The sequence below is a fragment of the Cyprinus carpio genome, chromosome B3 (assembly GCF_018340385.1).
Source record: "Cyprinus carpio isolate SPL01 chromosome B3, ASM1834038v1, whole genome shotgun sequence".
NCBI lineage: Eukaryota > Metazoa > Chordata > Actinopteri > Cypriniformes > Cyprinidae > Cyprinus > Cyprinus carpio.
This window is the reverse complement of record NC_056599.1, coordinates 23,083,143-23,103,539: the sequence shown is the minus strand read 5'-3', so window position 1 is coordinate 23,103,539 and position 20,397 is coordinate 23,083,143. Positions and strand designations below refer to the sequence as shown.

General features: G+C 39.2%; 1 pseudogene; it reads right to left on the bottom strand.

The window, feature by feature from the left end:
* Window positions 1-2,235: 2,235 nt before the first annotated feature.
* Window positions 2,236-19,260, bottom strand: LOC122136800 (annotated as a pseudogene).
* Between the last annotated feature and the right edge of the window lie 1,137 nt (window positions 19,261-20,397).

Below are 20,397 nucleotides of genomic sequence, written 5' to 3'. Positions count from 1 at the left end.
AGGTGGCCTGGAAGTCATGTGTTGCGTTTGAAGCGCAGAAGTGTCTCTCTGAGGTAAACCCATCTCCGGATCTCAGGGGGAGGACTTTGTTCAACATAATGAAAGAAATCAAATGAATCGTTTACACTACAGTTCTAGGGTCTGGAATTCAATAAGACGTATTTAAAAGGACATTAAAACTTTTATTTTTAGCAATGCCACAATTAAAATGATTAGATCAAAAATAGGCGTCAGTAAAGACATGTTTATTATTACAAACAATGTCTGTTTCAAAAAATAAATCCTGTTCTTTTGAAACTTTCTATTCGGCTTGAGAATCTGAAAAAAACATCATGGTTTCTACAAAAAAAAAAAAAAAAACAGGGAAATAGTAAAACAGTGGTACGTAATACTAAGAAGAATATTGACCAAATTAGCATATGAATGTATACTGAAGAATAATGTGACACTGAAGACTGGATTAATTGCTGCTGAACAATTCAGCTTTGCCATCACAGGAATAAATGAATTTTGAAATATATATATATATATATATATCTATATATATATATATATAATATATATAGATAATATCTATATAGATCTATATATATATATATAATAGTTTTTTAAATGTGTTATATATCAAAAATAATAAAAAATTATAGTATAATAATTTGTTTGTATTATTATTTTTGATATATATACACATTTTTAAAAATTTTAAATGGTAATATTTCATTATAAATACTGCTTATTCTTCAAAAAAATGGAAACTGAAAAACGACTCTAATTTTTGAAACCAGTTTATGTTTCACATACTCTATGAAAAAAACAAAACAATATTACATTGCACTATCAGAATAACACACCAAATCTTTTTTAAAATACTGTGCTAAAACTGTGATCAGGTATAAAGCAGTAGCACAGTACCTTATGGTATTATGGGTGCTGAACCACAGTGAAGGGATCAGCAACGACTCGGTGGCCAGATCATCTGTTCCCAAAGCTCTCTCACCCTCATTCGATAAGATCCCTCAATGGTCGCCCCCATCACATGCTGGAACAAAATAAGACGGTGAGTACACATTTAAAACAGCTACAAGTCTTTCGAGCACAAGAAGAACAATAGTAATTAATTTCTTTTTCTCGTAGATTTCTAAAACTATAATCTTATCTTACAGCATAAGAAAACCTAATGCGGTGGCCAAAATGGCTGAGACCCTTATAACAATACCTTGTATTTTGTTTAAATTCATTATGAGTGGAAAAGTAAATTTTTGCCCTAATGACAGCAGTATTTCAAGCAGCACAAATGGTATCCAGAATGACTTGAGATGAGAAATGCTTCAGCTTCAATGGACACAAGAAACAGTATGACCATCTATACTAAGCCACATGATAACGATTACCCCTTGGTAATATCAGTAGAAAAGACGGGGATGAGTTTCCACTGTTTATGGCTGATGCTCGTCAACTATCGCTCTCAAATAAGACAGGAGCAACTTTTAAATTATTCTAAGATAACAGAGTGTGTTTAAAACTGTAAGAAGATTGGATGGACAATAATTTATCCTAGTAACTTCGGAAAAGAATTATGATATTGGACCAAAAAACAGTACATCAGAATCTCGTAGATTACAATTTGCCAATTAGACGGATGTACTGTTACTTCTCTACTGTAAAAAAATCGGGTGTTATATTAGACAGCAAATCTCTTGTCTTTGCCAAATCATATTTCCCCATGTTACAAAAAACAGCATTCTTCCATCTTAGAACATTGCTCATTGCTACGAAACATGTTTACCTTCTTGATGCAGAAAAGCTAGTTCATGCATTCATGACCTCTAGACTGGACTATTGTAATGCACTGCTAGGTGGTTGTCCTGCATCCTCAATAAAATAAGCTACAGGTAGTCAAAAATGCAGCGGCTAGAGTCACTTACCAGGTCAAGAAAATATGATCATATTACCCCAAGTTTACAGTCTCTCTGCACTGGCTACCTATTAAGTTTCCGTATCAGTTTAAAAATATTATTACTTACTTATAAGGCCCCGCTTATGGTTTAGCTCCTGTGTACTAAACTAGTTCTTCTACCACGCGATAACTTAGCAAAAAGATCCCAATCAAGCTCCCTCTAATGCGTCACAAAAACGCTGGGATCTTGGTAAGGTCCGCCCAGCCCATCAGTCTAAAAGTCCAACAAACACTTCCTATCCTCACTGTTAAGGGAGCTAGGAGCTTGTTTTTTGCCATTAGGTGCTCCCACGAGATCCCATACCTCCAGAAGATGCCTTTCTGCGCTCATGGGTCGGGGTTTCGATCAGAGCCCCGCCCCGACCCCGCCACTCTCCATTCTGCCATCCACTTAAGAATACTAGGTCGCTGATAAGTAACAGGCAAATACACAACTCTTTGGAACGGGGACGCATTTCAATGGACATAATGGCCGATCTGACGGTCGAGACACCATTCTCCGATCAAGGATGCAATCTTATTCTAGTTCGTTAGCTTGGGCTGGAACAAATCATTTATACGCTTGAATTGGAAAAGAGCACGCGAGGCTAATTATGTCTCTAATGTGTTGTCTTGGTTGACATCAGTAGTAACTAGGATTACCATGAAGCTGTGCGGTCTGGATCCAGCCCCTTACACAACCGACGAGATACGACAACCGGGAGTGAAGCGCCCCCCCTCAGAGCGAAACCTCAGCACTGGAGGATGCCAACCCAACGTGTGAAACACAGCCGAAAATATACACAAAATTATTGCTAAAAGGTTTCTTTTTTGGATTGCAAACCTTATAATACATTGCTTCTGTTAACAGTGTTTCATCTTCTTTTGATTTACGTTCAGTTAGGGGGGGGGGAGCTGAGATAGTTTGACACATTAAATTCTCCTGCAGTTTGTCCATTTCAATGGACACAGTCAGGCCACTGGACCAATATGGTATTACTATGTTAAACATTAGGTGTTTAGCTACGCAAATCGTAACTTTTCTGGTAAAAGCTGCTTTTGCAATAATATTGGCGGCGCCTGTACACCGGTGAATCGCGATTAACAAAACCGAGCCAGAGCTGAATTACAACAATGAATCAGTGTCACTGAAAAATTAAATTATAGAAACCTTATTGAAAAATGGACCCCACGAAGTCATTAGTTTACCATCCAGTAACTTATTGGTTTTTTTAACTTGTTGAAATGATTCACGTTCTAAGATTTTGAATACCCAAAATGTGAAGTGAATCTTATGTTCCTTGTGAAGATTAAACGGTAAGACTTGAAACCAAATATCCATTAGTGGTGCCAGGTCAAATAAACACACTTAAAAATAAAACTCGAAACCCAGCTAACATCACAAGGCAGTACACTATTAAAGTGGATAACCTTAGATGCTTAATGTTCTGGAAAACACTTATAACTGAATACTTTTACAAAGCACTTTACTTCCTTTTCAAGCTTTCGGAAACCTCGTTTGGCTTAAAGCACAAAAATGTGGTACAGTTAATTTGAACATAATTATAAGAAAAAAACCCAATTAGAGCAACAGGAAAAAATCCAACCAAAAGGTCCCACTAGTACCCTGTTCGCTGCATTGCAGTTTGAAGATCAGGCGTTTACTGTCTTTAGGATTGTTTCCCCGACTTCTTTTAAAGACGTAGTGCTGTTGGTTATTTGTTTTATATCCAGTTTTACTGTGCGTTAGTTTGTTTGTTTTTGTTGACGTTAAGAATTCTGAATCTATTATGTCGTCATTAAAGACCTTATTGAAGGCTGTTTGTTCAAGTGGAATTCGTGTCCACATTTAAATATTGAAAAATAGTCCACTCAGAACAATACTTGTTCATTATCATAGGAGGATCACCCAGGGTTAGCATGCGAGGAACGCTAAAAAAATTCTGGACTGCACGCAATATGTTGTCAAACAAACTACTTTTTACAGGTGTGTTAAAACAGGCAGAAAGAATGAAAATTGTCTGACCACAAGCAAAAAAACGGTTAACATAGTTATTTCCTCAGGAAGACCACTGTCGAACACACCAGAGGTCAAAGCCAATGTGGAGGAACGTGGCATCAATCTAGCCTATTTATTGGGGACAGAGTATTTAGTGTTATGTCCACAACATTTAGTGCGCATGGATTAGGTCTTTTCTTTTTGGGTTGAAATTAAAAAATTTAAAAGGTGAACACTAAAAAGCAATTCGTTACAATGTACTCAGTTTTACACAGCGAATAGACTTAGTTGTTTTTCTTATAGAAGAGAATGTTTTTTTACAGGACTTCACTGGTACGGGATTCGGAGCCATGGATTGGTGTAGAAACGCTGTGCCACAAAGATATTTTGTATCAAGAACAGAAAACAGGAGGTCATGTTTACAGGAGTTTACATACCAAAACCTCGACCAACACAAACTCCCTTTCCAACCAATACTTTCATTTTCATGTACGTATGTGCTTTATAGGTTCACTCAACTGCGCTTCTGTTTTGGTGTTACTGGCAAAACAGCGTTAAACCTCCTTTGGGCGGAGGAGACTAAAAATTACATTCTGCTTTTACTAAAACTGCCCCTTTTAATCCTTTCGCTTTGTTCAAGACCAGTTCTCCCCCCTTTTTTGTTTGTTTTTTTTTTTTTTGTTTTACTTTTCTCAGTGCAGGCCATGCCGATGTATTCTCTTGCATTTTTTGTTACCCTGTAACTCACTGTTTTAAATGTCTACAAAAGAAAAAAAAAAATCATAAATTGTTGTTTCTTTTTTTTTTTGTTTGATGTGTCTGGGGGTGTGTCTTTTTTCCCTTTCTCTTTCCCTTTCACCTTATTGTCACTTCAACGCCATATGTTGTTTGTTTCTTGCAATAATAATAAAATAAATAAATAAACAACTTAGTGTTCATTGCAGTTGTTTTAGAGACATTTAACTATGTTTGTTGTACATGTACCTCGCCATATGCCTGTTTGGTATGGTTACCGTATCCCTGCATGATTATTCTGCTGTACTGGCAAGAATATCCTCCCTCGGGGATAATAACGTATAATCCTGCTCTCCACTGAGCAGGTAAAGAGTCGCTCTACAAGGGCATCTATTTCATTCAGACAACACTTCAACACTGAGCTTAATCGGTTCGAGTGACGTAATCGAGCGTGAAAAAAGACGAGAAAATGATAAAATAGAAAGCGTGAAAGCCCAGCTCAGAGACACCTCCGTGCCAGTCCAGAAATCACAGCGGCGAAAATAAAATAAATAACTACTAGATACAGGTCCACTCACAGGGTGTCATAAAATAAGATTACAGTCGATAGTACATCCGCAATGGTCTCACGGAGACCAGCTTCAGCTGTTTTGTCAAGCACTAGATCGCGCCATTATTCGTTATTAAACAACACTCCCTGACTGCAGGTCAAAGGGATAAATTGATTTTGCCAATTCATAACAGCTGGTTATTAGGTTTCAGAGCCGCGAGGGCCCATTACATCACTGTCAGAGGAGCGTGTAACGGGACTTCAGCCCAAACCATGAGGTCCAGTTAAAGTTAGCTCACTGGGACCAACACAAAGCTGACATTCGCGCTGCCAAAACTGAATCTTTAAAACATGTATATTTCAACTGTGGACTAAAAAAATATTAGCAAATAAATCGTTTGGCGAGCATATGTATTTGTTGCCCCTATAATACAGCAGGAGCAGAAGCGCATTAACTTGACTGGCTTTCCTTTCAAGATTTCTGGTCGATTCGTCCGTAGTGAAATTCGTCTTTTTAAGCTAGGGCATGCTAAGTTAGCTGTTCCTGTTGGCCTACGAGTGCTGCTGGCCAATCGTCCCTGGGTATGCCCATAGTCCATATTTGGCGAGTTCCGGTTCCGCGTTTCTTACTCGACGATATATGATTTTAAACGGAAAAACTGGACAGTTGCGGTTTGAGGTTATTTGGGTATGGATACTCGCATTAATTTTCTGTACTGCGTTTTGTTCGTTTGTTGGTGTTCGAACGTTGTCGAAGTCTCGGCCTGGAGGTGAATTCAAACCAATCCTTGCACATCCGCCCGCTTGCGGCGGCTCCTATGGTAATCACGATTGGATGAATCACAATCAGTGAGATACGAGTTGTGGAAAGCTACCGGCAATCGTTACTTCTCCGAACACCCAATATTGGCTATGGAGAGAGTTACACGGACGTTCGGTTGTCAGCGAACGTTTGAGCCAGTAAATGGGTGAGATGTCCAGCAGGAATAGGAAATACCCTCGCCCTTCTACTAATCAGCGGCCGCGGAGAGAAAGGGCCCCCCGCCCTTTCCACTGCACTATCATTCTCTTTAACCGTTTGTCGTGTTGAAAACCCTCCGGGAGGTTCATTAGAGTTATGCAAATAGTATATATGAGCCAGAGCTGTTTGTGTATGCATGAAATGGTATTGTTTGATGGGATTAAGATTTTTTCTGGTTATGCGCACGGTAAAGTTTTTGATATCATATTGCATTATCTCTCACTGTGTTTCTGGACTTTGTTTGTGAAATTTTGAACGATATCGTTAGTTCTGGTTTGTTGAGTTGGAACATTGTTCAGAAGCAGTGGGTGGAGGTGTGAATAAATCTTTCGTAATGTGTGATTCTGAGTTCAAGTTTTCGATTAATTTAATAAATAGTTTTGTAATGATGGAAAATCATAAATTCACCCTCATAAATAAGGGATTTTTCTAATTATTTTAGCCAAGGTAGTATATGGTATAAACTATTAAAAGTGAGAAAAGAAAAAAAACGTAATTTAAAATGTCAAAATACACTCTTCCGAAAACCGATTTCCGGCTGGGGGTGTTTTAACAGGCCTCGGAAAGGATGCTTCGAATGTACGGTGAGCTATTTTCTACTAATAATTTTCAGCCCGTGGATTGTTTTAGTTATTTGTATAAATCATTATAACTGGTATTTAGTAGCATTTCTCTTCAATCCATTCGACGACAGATTTGTTTACTGAAAAGTCACAGTCCTAGTCCAGCCAATCATAGTGGCACCAAACTTTCCTTTCTTACTAAATTCAATAAGGGTGACTACACAAAGTTAATGTTAAACTAATCGCATAGGAATGTTAGAATATTGAAATACAACCAGTACAACCTCCCATACACGGTTTTATTATTTGTTTCAGCCAGTAGCCTGAGAAACAGGTTTCTATGCGTGTGGGAATCAAATTTGCAACTGAGAAAAAGATAAAATTCTTAAGAACCAGGTTTTATAATTCTTCCACATGTGGGTTGTTTCCCATTATGATACAGTGTGAAATAACTATACCTACAGTTGCATTAAGGAAAGAAAAAACATACCTGTATTGCCTTTATCAGAGAAAGAAGGAACGAAACAATCACATAAGCTACAATAGCCTGCATCTATGTCAGTAACACACAAGTACAATTACTATTAATAAACAAAACACAAACACTCTATCTTACTAATAATAGTCTTTAATCTCAGTGTGGGCCTGTAAGTAAGCACAAAATATGATGCTGCAACAAATATAGCCAGCAGCGCTGGGAGATCAGAGCTAATAGCACAAGGCAATAAACCAAATTAAAATACAGCAACTTTTTAGCTTCTTCTTTCTTAAATCGCACAAATACTCCAGTTCAAAAATCCCCCCCCCCGAAACATATCAAGACTACCATAAAAGAGTGATATGATTATTTATGGCAGTTATGATAGCCCTTGCAAAACCGACAATCCAATGCCAGATGAGCAATGCATAGATCTCTGTTTTGGTTGCCACCGTTATGTTCTTATAGACAGTAGTCTGAGGCAAGCAATCAATAGAAGCATGTAGGAATGCAGTCCCCGCTACACTTATTACTCTGATTTTTAGGAATTGCTAAATTCCTATACTGACCAGAAGTATTCACGTTAGCAAAGAGACAGGCACACCTTGACCTGAGACCTCAATAATGGGATGTCTTCTGAACATCTAAAGCATAGTTAACTTGTACCCTCCTTTTTCCCCCCCCCCCCCCCAAAAACCAGGTCACCTATAGAATAATATATATCCTTTTTCAAAAAGTGTAAATACATGTAAGCTACAAAAATAAAGGAGACCGGCTTGATTTAACCATTTTGATACACTACCTTCGCTTGAAAAATATTCTCAGAACATATAAAGCAGGGCACTACAGGAACTCAGTGTCTTTGAGCCAGCAGAGGACACTAGTGTATTGCTTTGCAGTATTCTTATACCTTACAAACACATTAAAGTGTAATAGTGAATCAGAGTTTTGTGAAATGCGCCATCTGCTGGCACCAGAGATGGGAGTCTGTGTGGAAAGCAGAAGAATTTAAATCCTAATTACAGTAGCAACTCCTCTGAGATTTAAATGGATCAAACTTTAAATCCTGCCTGGCAAATCAAAACACACAGTTTGAAATGGAGGGAGGGGAATGAAAAGGACAACAGATCTCTAGAGGAAAGGGACAAGTTGAGCTGGCAAAGCAAGATCTGGAGCTGAGTGCAACGCCCAATGCTAAAAACCCAGATAATGCTAACTAGTAAGGGATGGAGGAAGAAAAAAAAAAAAAAAAAGGGACCAGACAGACAATGGGGAAAAGTAAGAAATAATTTTAAGAATTAAAAAAGGTTAAGGGAAAAGCAAAAAATGGAGGAAAAAGGGGGAAGGACTGATTTGGGAGGAGGAGGCACACAGCAAGCAGTTGGAGCCCAAAAACAGAAAAGTTTAGGTCACAATCTTTCTTTCCAGCAAATGTCAACTTTGGTAAAACCTGAAAGATACAAAAGTCCCCCCGTCCCCCAAAATAGAAAAAAAAAAAACCCAAAAACCGGGCCCGATAAAAAACAGTAAACACGGGAGGAAGGGATCGTAACTTGGGGGGAAATGGACACGGGAAGATAGATGTACGGGGTGTTTAAATAAAGTTCTCTTATGATTTTTGTCTTTAAAAAAAGACACTAAAAAAAAACACATCATAGTTAGCAAAGAATTTCCAAAGCTTTTTGTGGTGAATCCATTCTACGCAAAAACAGTAAAAAGTTCCAACATGATTGGTTTTTTTAAATCATTGGACCTTAAATGAAATTCGCACTGGACAGTCATCTTAAATCACGCTTTCTCTGCACATCAATTCATGCGTGTGTGTGTTTGTGTGTGTGTGTGATATATACACATGTATCACAGTTCACTCAGACGGGCTCTCTAACTAAGGAGGATGTGCAAGTTCTGTGTTTGAAAAACGCAGGGAACATTAACAAGTGAGGGGGATGGACCCGCCACACTCGAACCCAACCCCCCTTGACCCCTCGGTCGGTCTCGAGCTTCCCCGAGCCTGGCTGGGAGTTTAACACGGAGGCTTCGTCAGAGGCTCCCTGCACAGAGAGCACAGGTGGGAGTGGGGGCAATGAGGCGTGGAGGGGGAGGGAAGGATGTGTTGGGAAAAACCAACCACAAAGGCGTAACAAACATAAACCGACGCTCACAACACACACGTCTCATAATTAAAACACACATTTTGTAAAGTTCATGAGGAAACAAAAATAAAAGAGAAAGAGAGAGAGAGAAAGAAGGACTTCAAACCCTGAGGTACTGTTTTTGCTTTACAGCCGTTTGGAGAGGAAAGAAAGAAGGGAGGGTAGAGAAGAGGTTGGGGTCAGAACAGGGATTTTTCGGAAGAGAGGACTTTGGGTGTTGGAGGGCCACCAGTGGGTGGTTATTTCTTGGCCTTTTCCACCCTTGGCTGAATTTCGCAAGGCGGGGGTGACTGGACGCCCTGAGGCCTCATTCACACCTCCTCCACCGTAGTACAGTTCTTATTTCGGGCTGGCCTTAAGGATCTGAGAGAAAGACCCCGAGGACGTAGCAGAAGCCAATGGTGCACACCAGCAAACACACTTTCCAATATAGACCCATGTCCTCCCACGAGAGAGAGAGAGAAAGAGCTTACTCTGAGGCAATGCACGAAGGCTCCGTTTCAAAAAAACCAAACTGATCTACTTACAACAGGGTTGACTAACAAACTGATTCAAATACAGTTTCATTGCGAGTAGCGCTAATGATCTGCCTACATGAGGAAAGCTGCCTACTAAGGACACTCAACATGAAGGCACTTGACTCACAACTAGACTAGCAACATATGCTAATGTTAAACGGCTGAAAATCTTAACATACAAACTAGAGTTTAAACAAACAACTAATGGGGGGGTTTTTTTAAAAAATTTTTCTAAAACATTCATAGACACTTTATTGGATTGATACTTAAAACTTAACTAATTTAAGTCACAAAAAATGGTAACACTTTACCAAAGCTTTATGTGGCAATACATTATAAAGGATATTAAAGGGTATACCAATTATCTGGTCGTAAATAATTATAACCCGAATTTGAAAAGCATTAAAAGTAATGAATTGATACTGTGGTTACAATTATAAAGTACAAGGCATAAGTAATGCATTAAATATAAAGCTTTTAAGTGTACCCAAAAAATTTGCCCAAACTTGGTTCCTTTTTTCCCCCACTAGGGTAAAAAAGGATTTTTACTGCAGTATATTGTTAGGGTTTTCTTACACAGCAAGGTTTTTTTTAACCATGCTGTTGGCTAACTTCAGATAAAATCCAATTATTTCTATATGTAGTGGGGGTAGAAAGAGAATACTAAATTTTTTTTTATATAGGTCCAAGTTGGTCTGTGAAATTATAATTTAAAAATGGAAAGTAAAGAATTTTCCTCAAATTACAAACAAATTGATTAAAAACATTGTTCAAACATTGACAATAGACCGAGCTTTTTGCCTGTGAAATGGGTTACTGCACATTTAGAATGAAGTATCTTACATTGGCAGCATGATTAAGGAGCCACAAGCTATTTTAGCGTTGAACCGATGAGTAAAAAGCATCTGTTAGTAGGGCACTACCTTTTTGAAACAGAACGAGCACTGTAGAGGAACGAACCTTCAAAAAGATGATCTAATGCAAACTACAGAGGATTTTGCCAGACCTATTACCCGCAAGTATACTTGATGCATTTGCAGAGAAACTGGAAAGCCTTGTAATTTCAGGTAACGGCAAAGAGAGGGAGGAAAAATTGACAGCTATTCTTCTCTTACTGGAAGGAACACATGGAGTGTCTCATCCACACTCATACATGGCCCCGTCGTTATCAAACTCGCCACAGTAGTTAGGAGCGATAAACAGGGTGACTAAACTGTCCTCATATCGAAAAAAATCATAACCGTCCTCCACCACCTGCACAAGATGAAATAACGTCCATATTTTGTAGAGTCTTTTAAACGCTGCAATGCTTTTTGGAAAACATTCTCCAACACCACCAGGGAGAGGGGGGGGGGGCATAAAATAACTGATGTGCCCTGAATTATTAGTCCCAGGTCATGTGATTGTGAAGGAATTTGTCCACCGCCCGTCTGCAACCGAAGGGAAGGACAACGCCACGGTCATTCTCCACTCCCCAAACCCAGCACGTCTTTGTCTGGGTGCGGGGCCCAAAGCAGGGGTCACACAGCAGACCCTGGTCAGGTACTATCCGTGGGCCGCATGACAGCGCCGCACCTGACTCCATTTGACTGAAGGCTCTGGAGAGAGGCCTGGAGCAGAAACGACAATTCATTATGGGTTTCACAGTGTCACTGTCTATAGGGAGTACACTTAAAAATAATTTGCAAGACGCATCCAGACGCTGTGGGCGTGCCAAAACACCACAAGAAATTTGCATTAAATCGGTAAACAGAACATCCAGATGTTGTAATAAATGACACTATCTTTCATCAGCCGATGAATTGGTGAGAAAGATAAATGATGACTTATGTTGTTGTCTGCAGAAATCCTAAAAATAAATACGTTTGGTTTTTTTGGGTGAATCCGACTAGTCACAGTACATTTCCCTGCATTTGTTTTTGAGTGCAGAGGGTCAAGGCAAAACTCGATTCAAATCAGACTGCCACATTCAAAATACTGAAATATTGATTTCTTTGCTGCGGGCTGTCGTTAGATAAGCGTCGCAGGAAATGCTGGTTGTCTGGCCGTTTCCCCCACATATGCATTCATGACAAACAGGTTTCTAGTGAAGACCCTCACATTTAAGCATCTTTAAGTAACAAAACAAAAAATAACTCAGCACCTTTATGCGGAGCACTCCATATGGCTTTATGTTTACAGTGGTCCATATATCTGCATTTTTCATTTGCTAAGCAGAGCAAGTTATTTTAAGGATGTGATGACCGTGTCCCACCAAAACAAAAAAAAAAACGAAGCAAGCAATTACAGTTCATTTCCAGAGTAGATTAACTCCCACGTCATGCGTTTGTTTTCAAATGAAGTGTAGGCTAAACCCATGTAGTAAGTTCCCTGAGTTTGGGCCAATCAAATGAACCAAACTTTCTGGTCTCCCAGTGATCTGGCTATGAACAGCTATATTTTAACTGCTCCAGGGAAGTCAATCGAGTAGTTCGAAAAGAACATTTAAACTTGCCATGGGGACAAAAGACCTCTGCCTGCACTTACCCTCCATGGCAACAGAAGATCTTCTCGTCTACAATGGCAGCCACAGGTAAACAGTTGAAAAACGTCTGTGAAGTCTCTTATCCACAGCTTAATGTTGTATCGTCGCTTACCTGAAGAGAGATTGGAAAAAACCAACTTATTAGCATTTAAAACTATGAAATGTGGTGAATGAAAAGGTGTCATTAGTGGTAATGTAAATTCCTACTCACACTCATCATAGAAGCCATATATACGGTTGATAGAGGCGCACTCCTGGTTGCCACGCAGCAGGAAGAAGTTTTTCAGGATATTTGACTTTGTAGGCCAACAGGAGCAGATGGTCTCTAGAGACTGTTTCCCTCCTGTCCACATAGTCCCCCAGGAACAAATAGTTGCTCTCAGGAGGAAAGCCGCCAGACTCAAGAGACGAAGGAGGTCATAGTCCTGACCATGAACATCGCCTGCAGAGACACCAGAACAATTTGGTTTAATACAGGAAGCTGCACAAATTAGGACATGTATTGCTTTTTCTTTCATGTTTCTATGAGAGGTGGGAGCCATGTAGGACAAACATACTCACCGCAGGATCTTGAGCGGTGCTTCCAGCTCCAGCAGAATTGGCTGGCTGAGGAAAATTTCCCCGAGATTTGAGACAGAGGCCACGGATTTCGCTTTCTGTCAGCTGTACGTTCTTGCCTGCCTGGAGCCTTTAACTGGACAAAAACACAAAAAAAACAGAAGAGACAAATGAGGGAAAAGCAGGAAACAAGCCAAACTAAAAAGCAAATGTGCCAGATTAGACCCAATAACTGCTTGAAAAACTAGGAGGAAGATCTAGAGGATGAAAACCTCGATCAAGAGGCTCTCTGAAATGATGGGATGGTACAGACTAGTGACGCACAGGGACATCAGTGCACTTAAACTCTGTATCATGTGTCTCGGCTCTCAAGCATGCACACCAACCGCATTTGATTCTGCAAAGACATTTACTGAATTTAGCAGGTTTGGTTATGCATTCATTAGTACGTCAAATGCACACTAACACAACCACCACACATATGGCTTTTAACAAACCACAATTACGGTTTAAAGAGCTCTCCTCTGTCTGAGTAATCTCTGAAACAGTTTTAAAGATCATGTGCAAACTGAACTTCAGATAGAATCAAATATTCATGACCAACAAACAACCAAACAAAGGTCAAACAGATTCTGTACTATCCTTGCAGTCACTTAAAAAAAACATACAAGTTGAACTCCAAAGAGGGTTTGCTGCTGCACTGTGACAGAGAAGGCTTGCAGACTCTAAACAGACTGTCAACTCACAGAACGCAGACCTGTGGTATTATTCAAGTGTGCCCTTTTAGACTGGCTGCATGAGACGCTGTTCAGGGGGCTTAGCTGGCAGCAGCGGATGAAAGAAAGAGCACAGGATGTATCTGGAGAGGAGAAATATTGCAGTCTCTTTGGACAGGGTTGTAAATGACATCTCCGAGGTCACACTGGCCGTTCAGGCCACACATCAGAAGTGGCATATACGTGTATGGGATGTTCGGAAAGAAAGATAAAAGACCCAGAGGCAACCCCGTAGTTGTATTCAAGCAGTTGCTGGGTTTTAAATATATATTTCATATGGCTGGCTTCAGGCAAGAATTATAGTACTGAGTATATCCTGGTGACTCACATAATCAGGCAGTTATGCAAGGATTTGAGACGATGGCTTATTTGTGCACATTCACAAAATCGATCCAACCATCCTACACCGTCTCTAAAAAATGTTTAAAGCATGAGGTTTCTCACAGATTAACCAAGGACACAAATAGTCAACACTGAAGAAAAAAAAAATAAAAAATACTGTTATGACATCACAATGCCCACTTCAAACAAACTGAACACATGCGACTGCCAAAATAGTTGTCACGGTGCAGGCCAAACGCTGGAAAAACAACACGCTTCTTTGCATCCAGCCATCTCTATCAATTTTAAATCAGCAGCACAGATGATGTCGCAAGTAACGTGAAGGTCTACAGAGAGAAGCAGCTGGCTGACTCAATGTTCATCCACCCTGGATACACATTTAAAGACATTTACAGCACACTCCTTCACAGTGAAAAAAATACATGCATATTCAGTTTGTCGGTTACTTCATAATTCTCAATATCAAATTTTCAATACCCAAATAGTAATGGGGTAGGCGGGTAGATACACTCATCCAATAAAAAATGTGAAATATTAATAAATATCAAGACTTATAGCAATCACTATTTACCAAGGGCAGGAAATCATCAAGTTAGCCATGTGTATTTACACTACCATTCAAAGCATTTTCACCACTGAGCAATAATCAGCAGATAAGAGTGATTTCTGAAGGACCTTGTGACCCTGAAGACTGGAGTACAATGCTGAAAAATTCAGCTTTGCAATCACTACATTAAGATATTATTTTTGTAAGTCGCTTTGGATAAAAGTGTCTACTTATATGAGACTAAATGTAAAATATATTAATTTTAGAAAATCTATTTAAATTGCAATATATATGTTTGACTGCGTTTCATCAAATACAGCATTGGAGAGCATGAGTTTTTTTTTTTTTCTTTTCAAAAAACATTTGAAAAAAAAAAAAAAACTCACAATTTTTTTAATAGTAGTGTAACTGTAAAACATCAGCATGCAAGCAAATATGCAAGTAATGGCACTCAAGCACTGAATCTATTTGATACGTATAATCCTGCAGAAAGACTTGTATTTTGTATTGTAAATGTCAATGGAAAAATATTGTTACTTTTCCTTTATTTTAATCTGTACGTGATGCTGAATCAATTAGTGTGTTTGGACATCCATACCCTGCTGCTTATTTGCAGATAAGCTCTATAATTTATCTTGCCTCAGGTTTATTGTTTGTGCACACTGATGATAATGGATAATTGTTTGGTTGCTACTACGCTGTGGAACCGTCTATGTTTGCATCCAAGTCACCTGGGAAGCTACATTTCACTTTCTGCCTTGCCCTGTAAAGCAAAGACAATAAACCGAATTTGACTTCCATATAGTGAAACAACCACTTTCGCATTTTTGGTAACTGATAAGTGACGTTTAAATACCGCAGCTTTGAGTTAATAGAGGACTTTTTTTAACAAACAAATCAGATGACGCACCAGTCTAACAGTTAGGTGGGGTCACTTGAAAGAAGCCCTTAAGGTCTCAGACAGCAGATGAGTGATCTGAGGGCCCGGGAGAGTGACCGGAAGCCCATCGGCTCAGTCAGTGAAAAGTGGGTATAAATAGGATCCTGCCACTCGTCACTTTAAACCCAGATTAAGGCTGCCTAATGCCCGAGCCTTCCCCCGAACAGCACTTGCTCTAAAGTTAGTCATGGGGCCAATAAGCATCGCAGAGCTTAGACCCAACACAAGGGGGGGGTGGACCTATGACAAACAAGCAAATAAAACCACTCAAAACAATAACCAGTAGGTGTGCAAAAGTTAGGTGTGCTAAATTCCATAAATAAGTATAAATAAAAGGTAGTGCAGGCAACAGTTCAACCACCCACAAAAATGGGGGTGTACTCGTTGTGATAAACAATCAACTAAACCTCTCGAAACTGTAGCTAGTAGGTGTGCTAAGTTTCTTATAAAAGAGAAAGCAGTGCAGAGAACAAACAAAGGCAATCAATCAGATTTTAACTACCAGTGTGCATCTAGCAGTGTCATGCTATGGGGAAATACATGAAATGTCATGCCAACAGTCCAGCGCTTAATCGGTTTTGGCCCGCACGTGCTCGTCACGTGCCTCAAACGTTTTAGGTTCTCAGAGGTGATACCCTCCACACTTAAATCCAATGAAGGCAATGAGATAGAGGGACAATCTGAGGAGAAGAAAACAACTTATTTATGTGACACCTCAACAGAATGTCAAATGATAGCAGATGCTGGGCAAACTGTAATGTGTTGTTATATGTGTTGTGTGTAAAAAAGTGCAAAAGTTTCCTTCACACCACCTGTAATCTGTACAATTGATTTTCCGTTGGTTGGCCATGAGGCTTCAGGCACAACGGCACGTCAGTACAGAACAGCATGAACCGAAAGGATCTAGACTTAAAAGCTGGAAATCTCTAAACGTTCCACAGAACAAGTGTTGGGATCCGGATTAAAAAAAATTAATAAAAAAGGCTACTGCCTGTCAGAAGAGGCACCGCTGTGTTCATTAAAAGAGAGGATTAAGTTATGTAACATCTTGTAATATATTCCTACCTACAGGCACAGTAAACCCATGTACACAAGAAAAACTTAAGTAAATTTGACAAAAACTCAGATTCTGATTCATTCACCGTACTGCACTTGTGTGTATGCCTGCATACAAAGACTGACCATCCCTGCAAGGTCAGAGCAATGCACGTTTTCCCCACCCTTAAAATCGAAGACAAAATAAGCTAAAATATCTTCGTAACATGGATATCTGTGAAATTTAAAGAGCAGACATCAAATAAAAACAAGATCCTCAGGAGAATCAGGACTTTGGACGGAGACATCAGGCTCTAAGGGGAAAAAAGGACAGCAGGATTACATAAGGAGATATAAATACAACTATTATCAGGTTTGTTTATTTATTTTTTTTACTGCAATTTGCAGAAAGAAAAATAGGTTTACACAGCCATGTAGCCAAGAGGACCTAAAGCCAAAAGGCTAAAAGGTCCAGTGTATGTGGAAATCTGTTTTTTGTAGGTCTTTGTGACTGTTTCAATTGTGTGTGTGTGTGTGTGTTTCTTTCCCTTTTCTCTCACATATGACAAAATACTGGGAAAAAGCTCACATGCCCCACCAGCATCAGACCTCTCATCACATCAGGCCCACACAGAATTTGTAAATACATTTAATTTGGTGAAATGGATTAAAGTATGATAAAATCTGTTAAATCTGTTAAACTGGACAAAAAAATATTATTAAAATAATACACAAGAAAAATGATACATTTTGCAGAAAACTACAATGCCGCGTGCACCTGCTTATGACCTTACGCACAACTTCCTTTGCTACGGAAACGGCTGGAAAGACGGTACATAGTTTGCGAGGCTTAAAGAACTTATGTTATGCCGCACACATGCTTGATGGGATTCAGATATTTGATAAACTGCTCGCTTGGGTTCATTAAGCCCATCTGTGCTAAGCTTCGCAATGTTTACCCTCAGTAGGCATCAGTAAGCATTAAGTAAAAAAGACATTTCTAGTGCAGCTAAAGGGACGATATGCAAAAAAACCTTATGTCTTATGAGGCTACATACTTTCAATTCTTGTGAATGTTTAGGGTCGGTATGCAAAAAAACCTTATGTCTTTAGTATCTGCAAAAGTCTACTTAGTAGTAGAAATCAACTTTCGATTTGTAAATCATTTACAGAACAATGTCTCTTCTTGAAGAACATGAAGAGGGATAAAAGGGCTTCCAAAGCGCTGAAACTCTGTGGCACATCTAATATGATATTACTCTGTAAATGAGCCTGGATCGACTGTGTTTACAGGACTATGCAATTAAATCTTTGCAATTAAGTCCCCAAACAGGCAAATAAAACCAAACCCAGTAATCATCATCCACCATACAACAAGCAGGACTCTCGGGAAATCCTATCTAAGGGCTAAAGCATTTACAATCAGAGTAACTGCGAATCACTAAATGTTAATTTGATGCACAGAAAATGTAAATGTTCGGATCCACCTCCTCCTCAGCCACACTGAAAAACGATCACGTCTTCCTCGTTTGCGCCATGTTTCGAGGGCCTCTCCTGTGAAGATCACTTGGCACTACTGCACCTCCACTAACTACATCCTCATTAGTTAACAGTAATCCTATCGCTGCCGATTTCAATCAGACACAGGGCTTCCCCTGCTAAAATGGAAGGTAACTAAACAGCAAATGTGATCTGGACAGAGACAGAACTGTAAATCACTTAAAGCACACAAGGAGTCAGTGAATGAAATACTGGCCGAGTTTCCGCTCACACGGGCTCATAAACCTTAAAATAACGAGAATAAGAAAAAAGAGAGCCTGCAGTTGTCAGCTATGTCGGTTTTTGTAATGATAGCTTTGAGATTCTGGCTATAAAACTCCCGGGCAGAGTTTTAGTAAATTAGTGTAGACTGGTTGGCTAGCAACTGCTAATTCGCTACACTTCCCCCGGCTTTTCTCGGGACACAAATATGCTTACAATTATTCTGTAATACGACGCATATGCAATACAAAACACATACATACAAGTATTTGTTGGTTCCACGGATTTGATTTCAGAACAACAGTTAATAATTAAAAGATGTGCAGAGAAGTCCTCACCTTCCAGGAGACGCTGTATTATGGAGTCAATGTTTAATTTGTCCGGCTCCGCCATTTTAGTGGATTTTTTCTCGGGTTTATTCAAACAGGTCGAGTCCGCCGTTTTCTGCGATCTTGGTGATTGGTCAAAAAAATAAGGCCCCAGTCCGAATAAGCAAAGCGTATAAAAGATAACGTTATGGAAAATGTGGATTTACTGGCTATATTTCCTTTGTCGTTTGGTTGATCGCTAGCTGCTAGCACACCGTTAGCCTGATGGGCGCTAGCTATTGCCTACCCGTATTTAAACACCAGGAAACGGTTAATATGATACAAAAACTCCCAGATATACCCCTTCGTCTCTTATTTTGATTCTCTTTATGCCCTGCGAGCATCAAAGACATTCAGACTGTCCCTATTTTCCGTCTCCTCACAAGCCCCTTTCTCTCATCGTCTACGGAACTTTAAAAAAGACCGTGTTGTTGAAGAGCGAGATCAACGGAGGTTGATAGGGACCCGCCTCCGCTTGTGAATGCAGGGAGCTGATTGGCTTACATCTCACATTTGAACTGAGGGTGTGGTCGCTCATTGGCTAGTGTTCACACACGTCTCGTTTCCAGAGCTCCGCCCCCCGAGTTGTAAAGTAATGACGTCAGTCGAGGTGAAAAAAGGAGAGGGCCATGTTCACGTACTATGAATTTGCTGGCGCTTATAATGTACTTTAGGTTTAAGGACTATAGCATTATGATAAATAATAGCTCAAGGTCACATAATTATATCGAGGCGCTCACGCTGTCATTAACATTAACTGTTTGATGTCTGTTCATATTTCCCCTACCTACAGGATCATTTTGTAACACACCAGCGCCCTCTATAGACGTTATGGAGCACCGCTCCTCCTTTTCTCGAGAGTTTCCCGCTTGCAACACTGCCATTACAAACACACAAATGCTGCGCGATAATAGTTTAAACAAACTAGTACGACTGGCCAGTTTCAGTCTAGGTTTCATCTGGGTGATTTTTTTTAATCTTTTAAATGTTTAGTTGTTCTTTGGTCAGATACAGCAAAAGAATACATTTTATTTTTGTTTGTTTTCACAAAAAGACACACTGACAAAAATAAAATACAAATAACTGGAAAGCTGAAATTGTTGTCATTGGATTTTTCTTCATTATATTTTTCTTGTCCAGCATCAGAAGTGCATATATAGCCTAGTGTATTATTTTATCAGTGCCTCATCAGCAATATTTTTAAGTTCACATTAAAAAAACCTACCAAGAGAGAGACCAGTCATGTGATCTTTCTGAATGATACCCTTGATTCTTCTGGCTCTATTTTAGTTTCTCAAAACCCATGGTTTATATTTTTGTGATAATAATAATAATAATAACAATAACAATAAATACTATGCAATAATTTATTCAAAATACGCTTATTTAATTTAAGTATACTTCAAATCCATTTATTGACATATTACTTAAGACTTACTGCTATAGAATTATAATAAAACTTATTTGGATTATTTCTTTATTGCACAATGCATATTTCTTAATATTATGCCTAATGTGTTTTTAATATCATTCTTAATAAGGATTATAAGACCTCTGTATAATATCGGTATTTAAATGCAAGATAATTAAAAT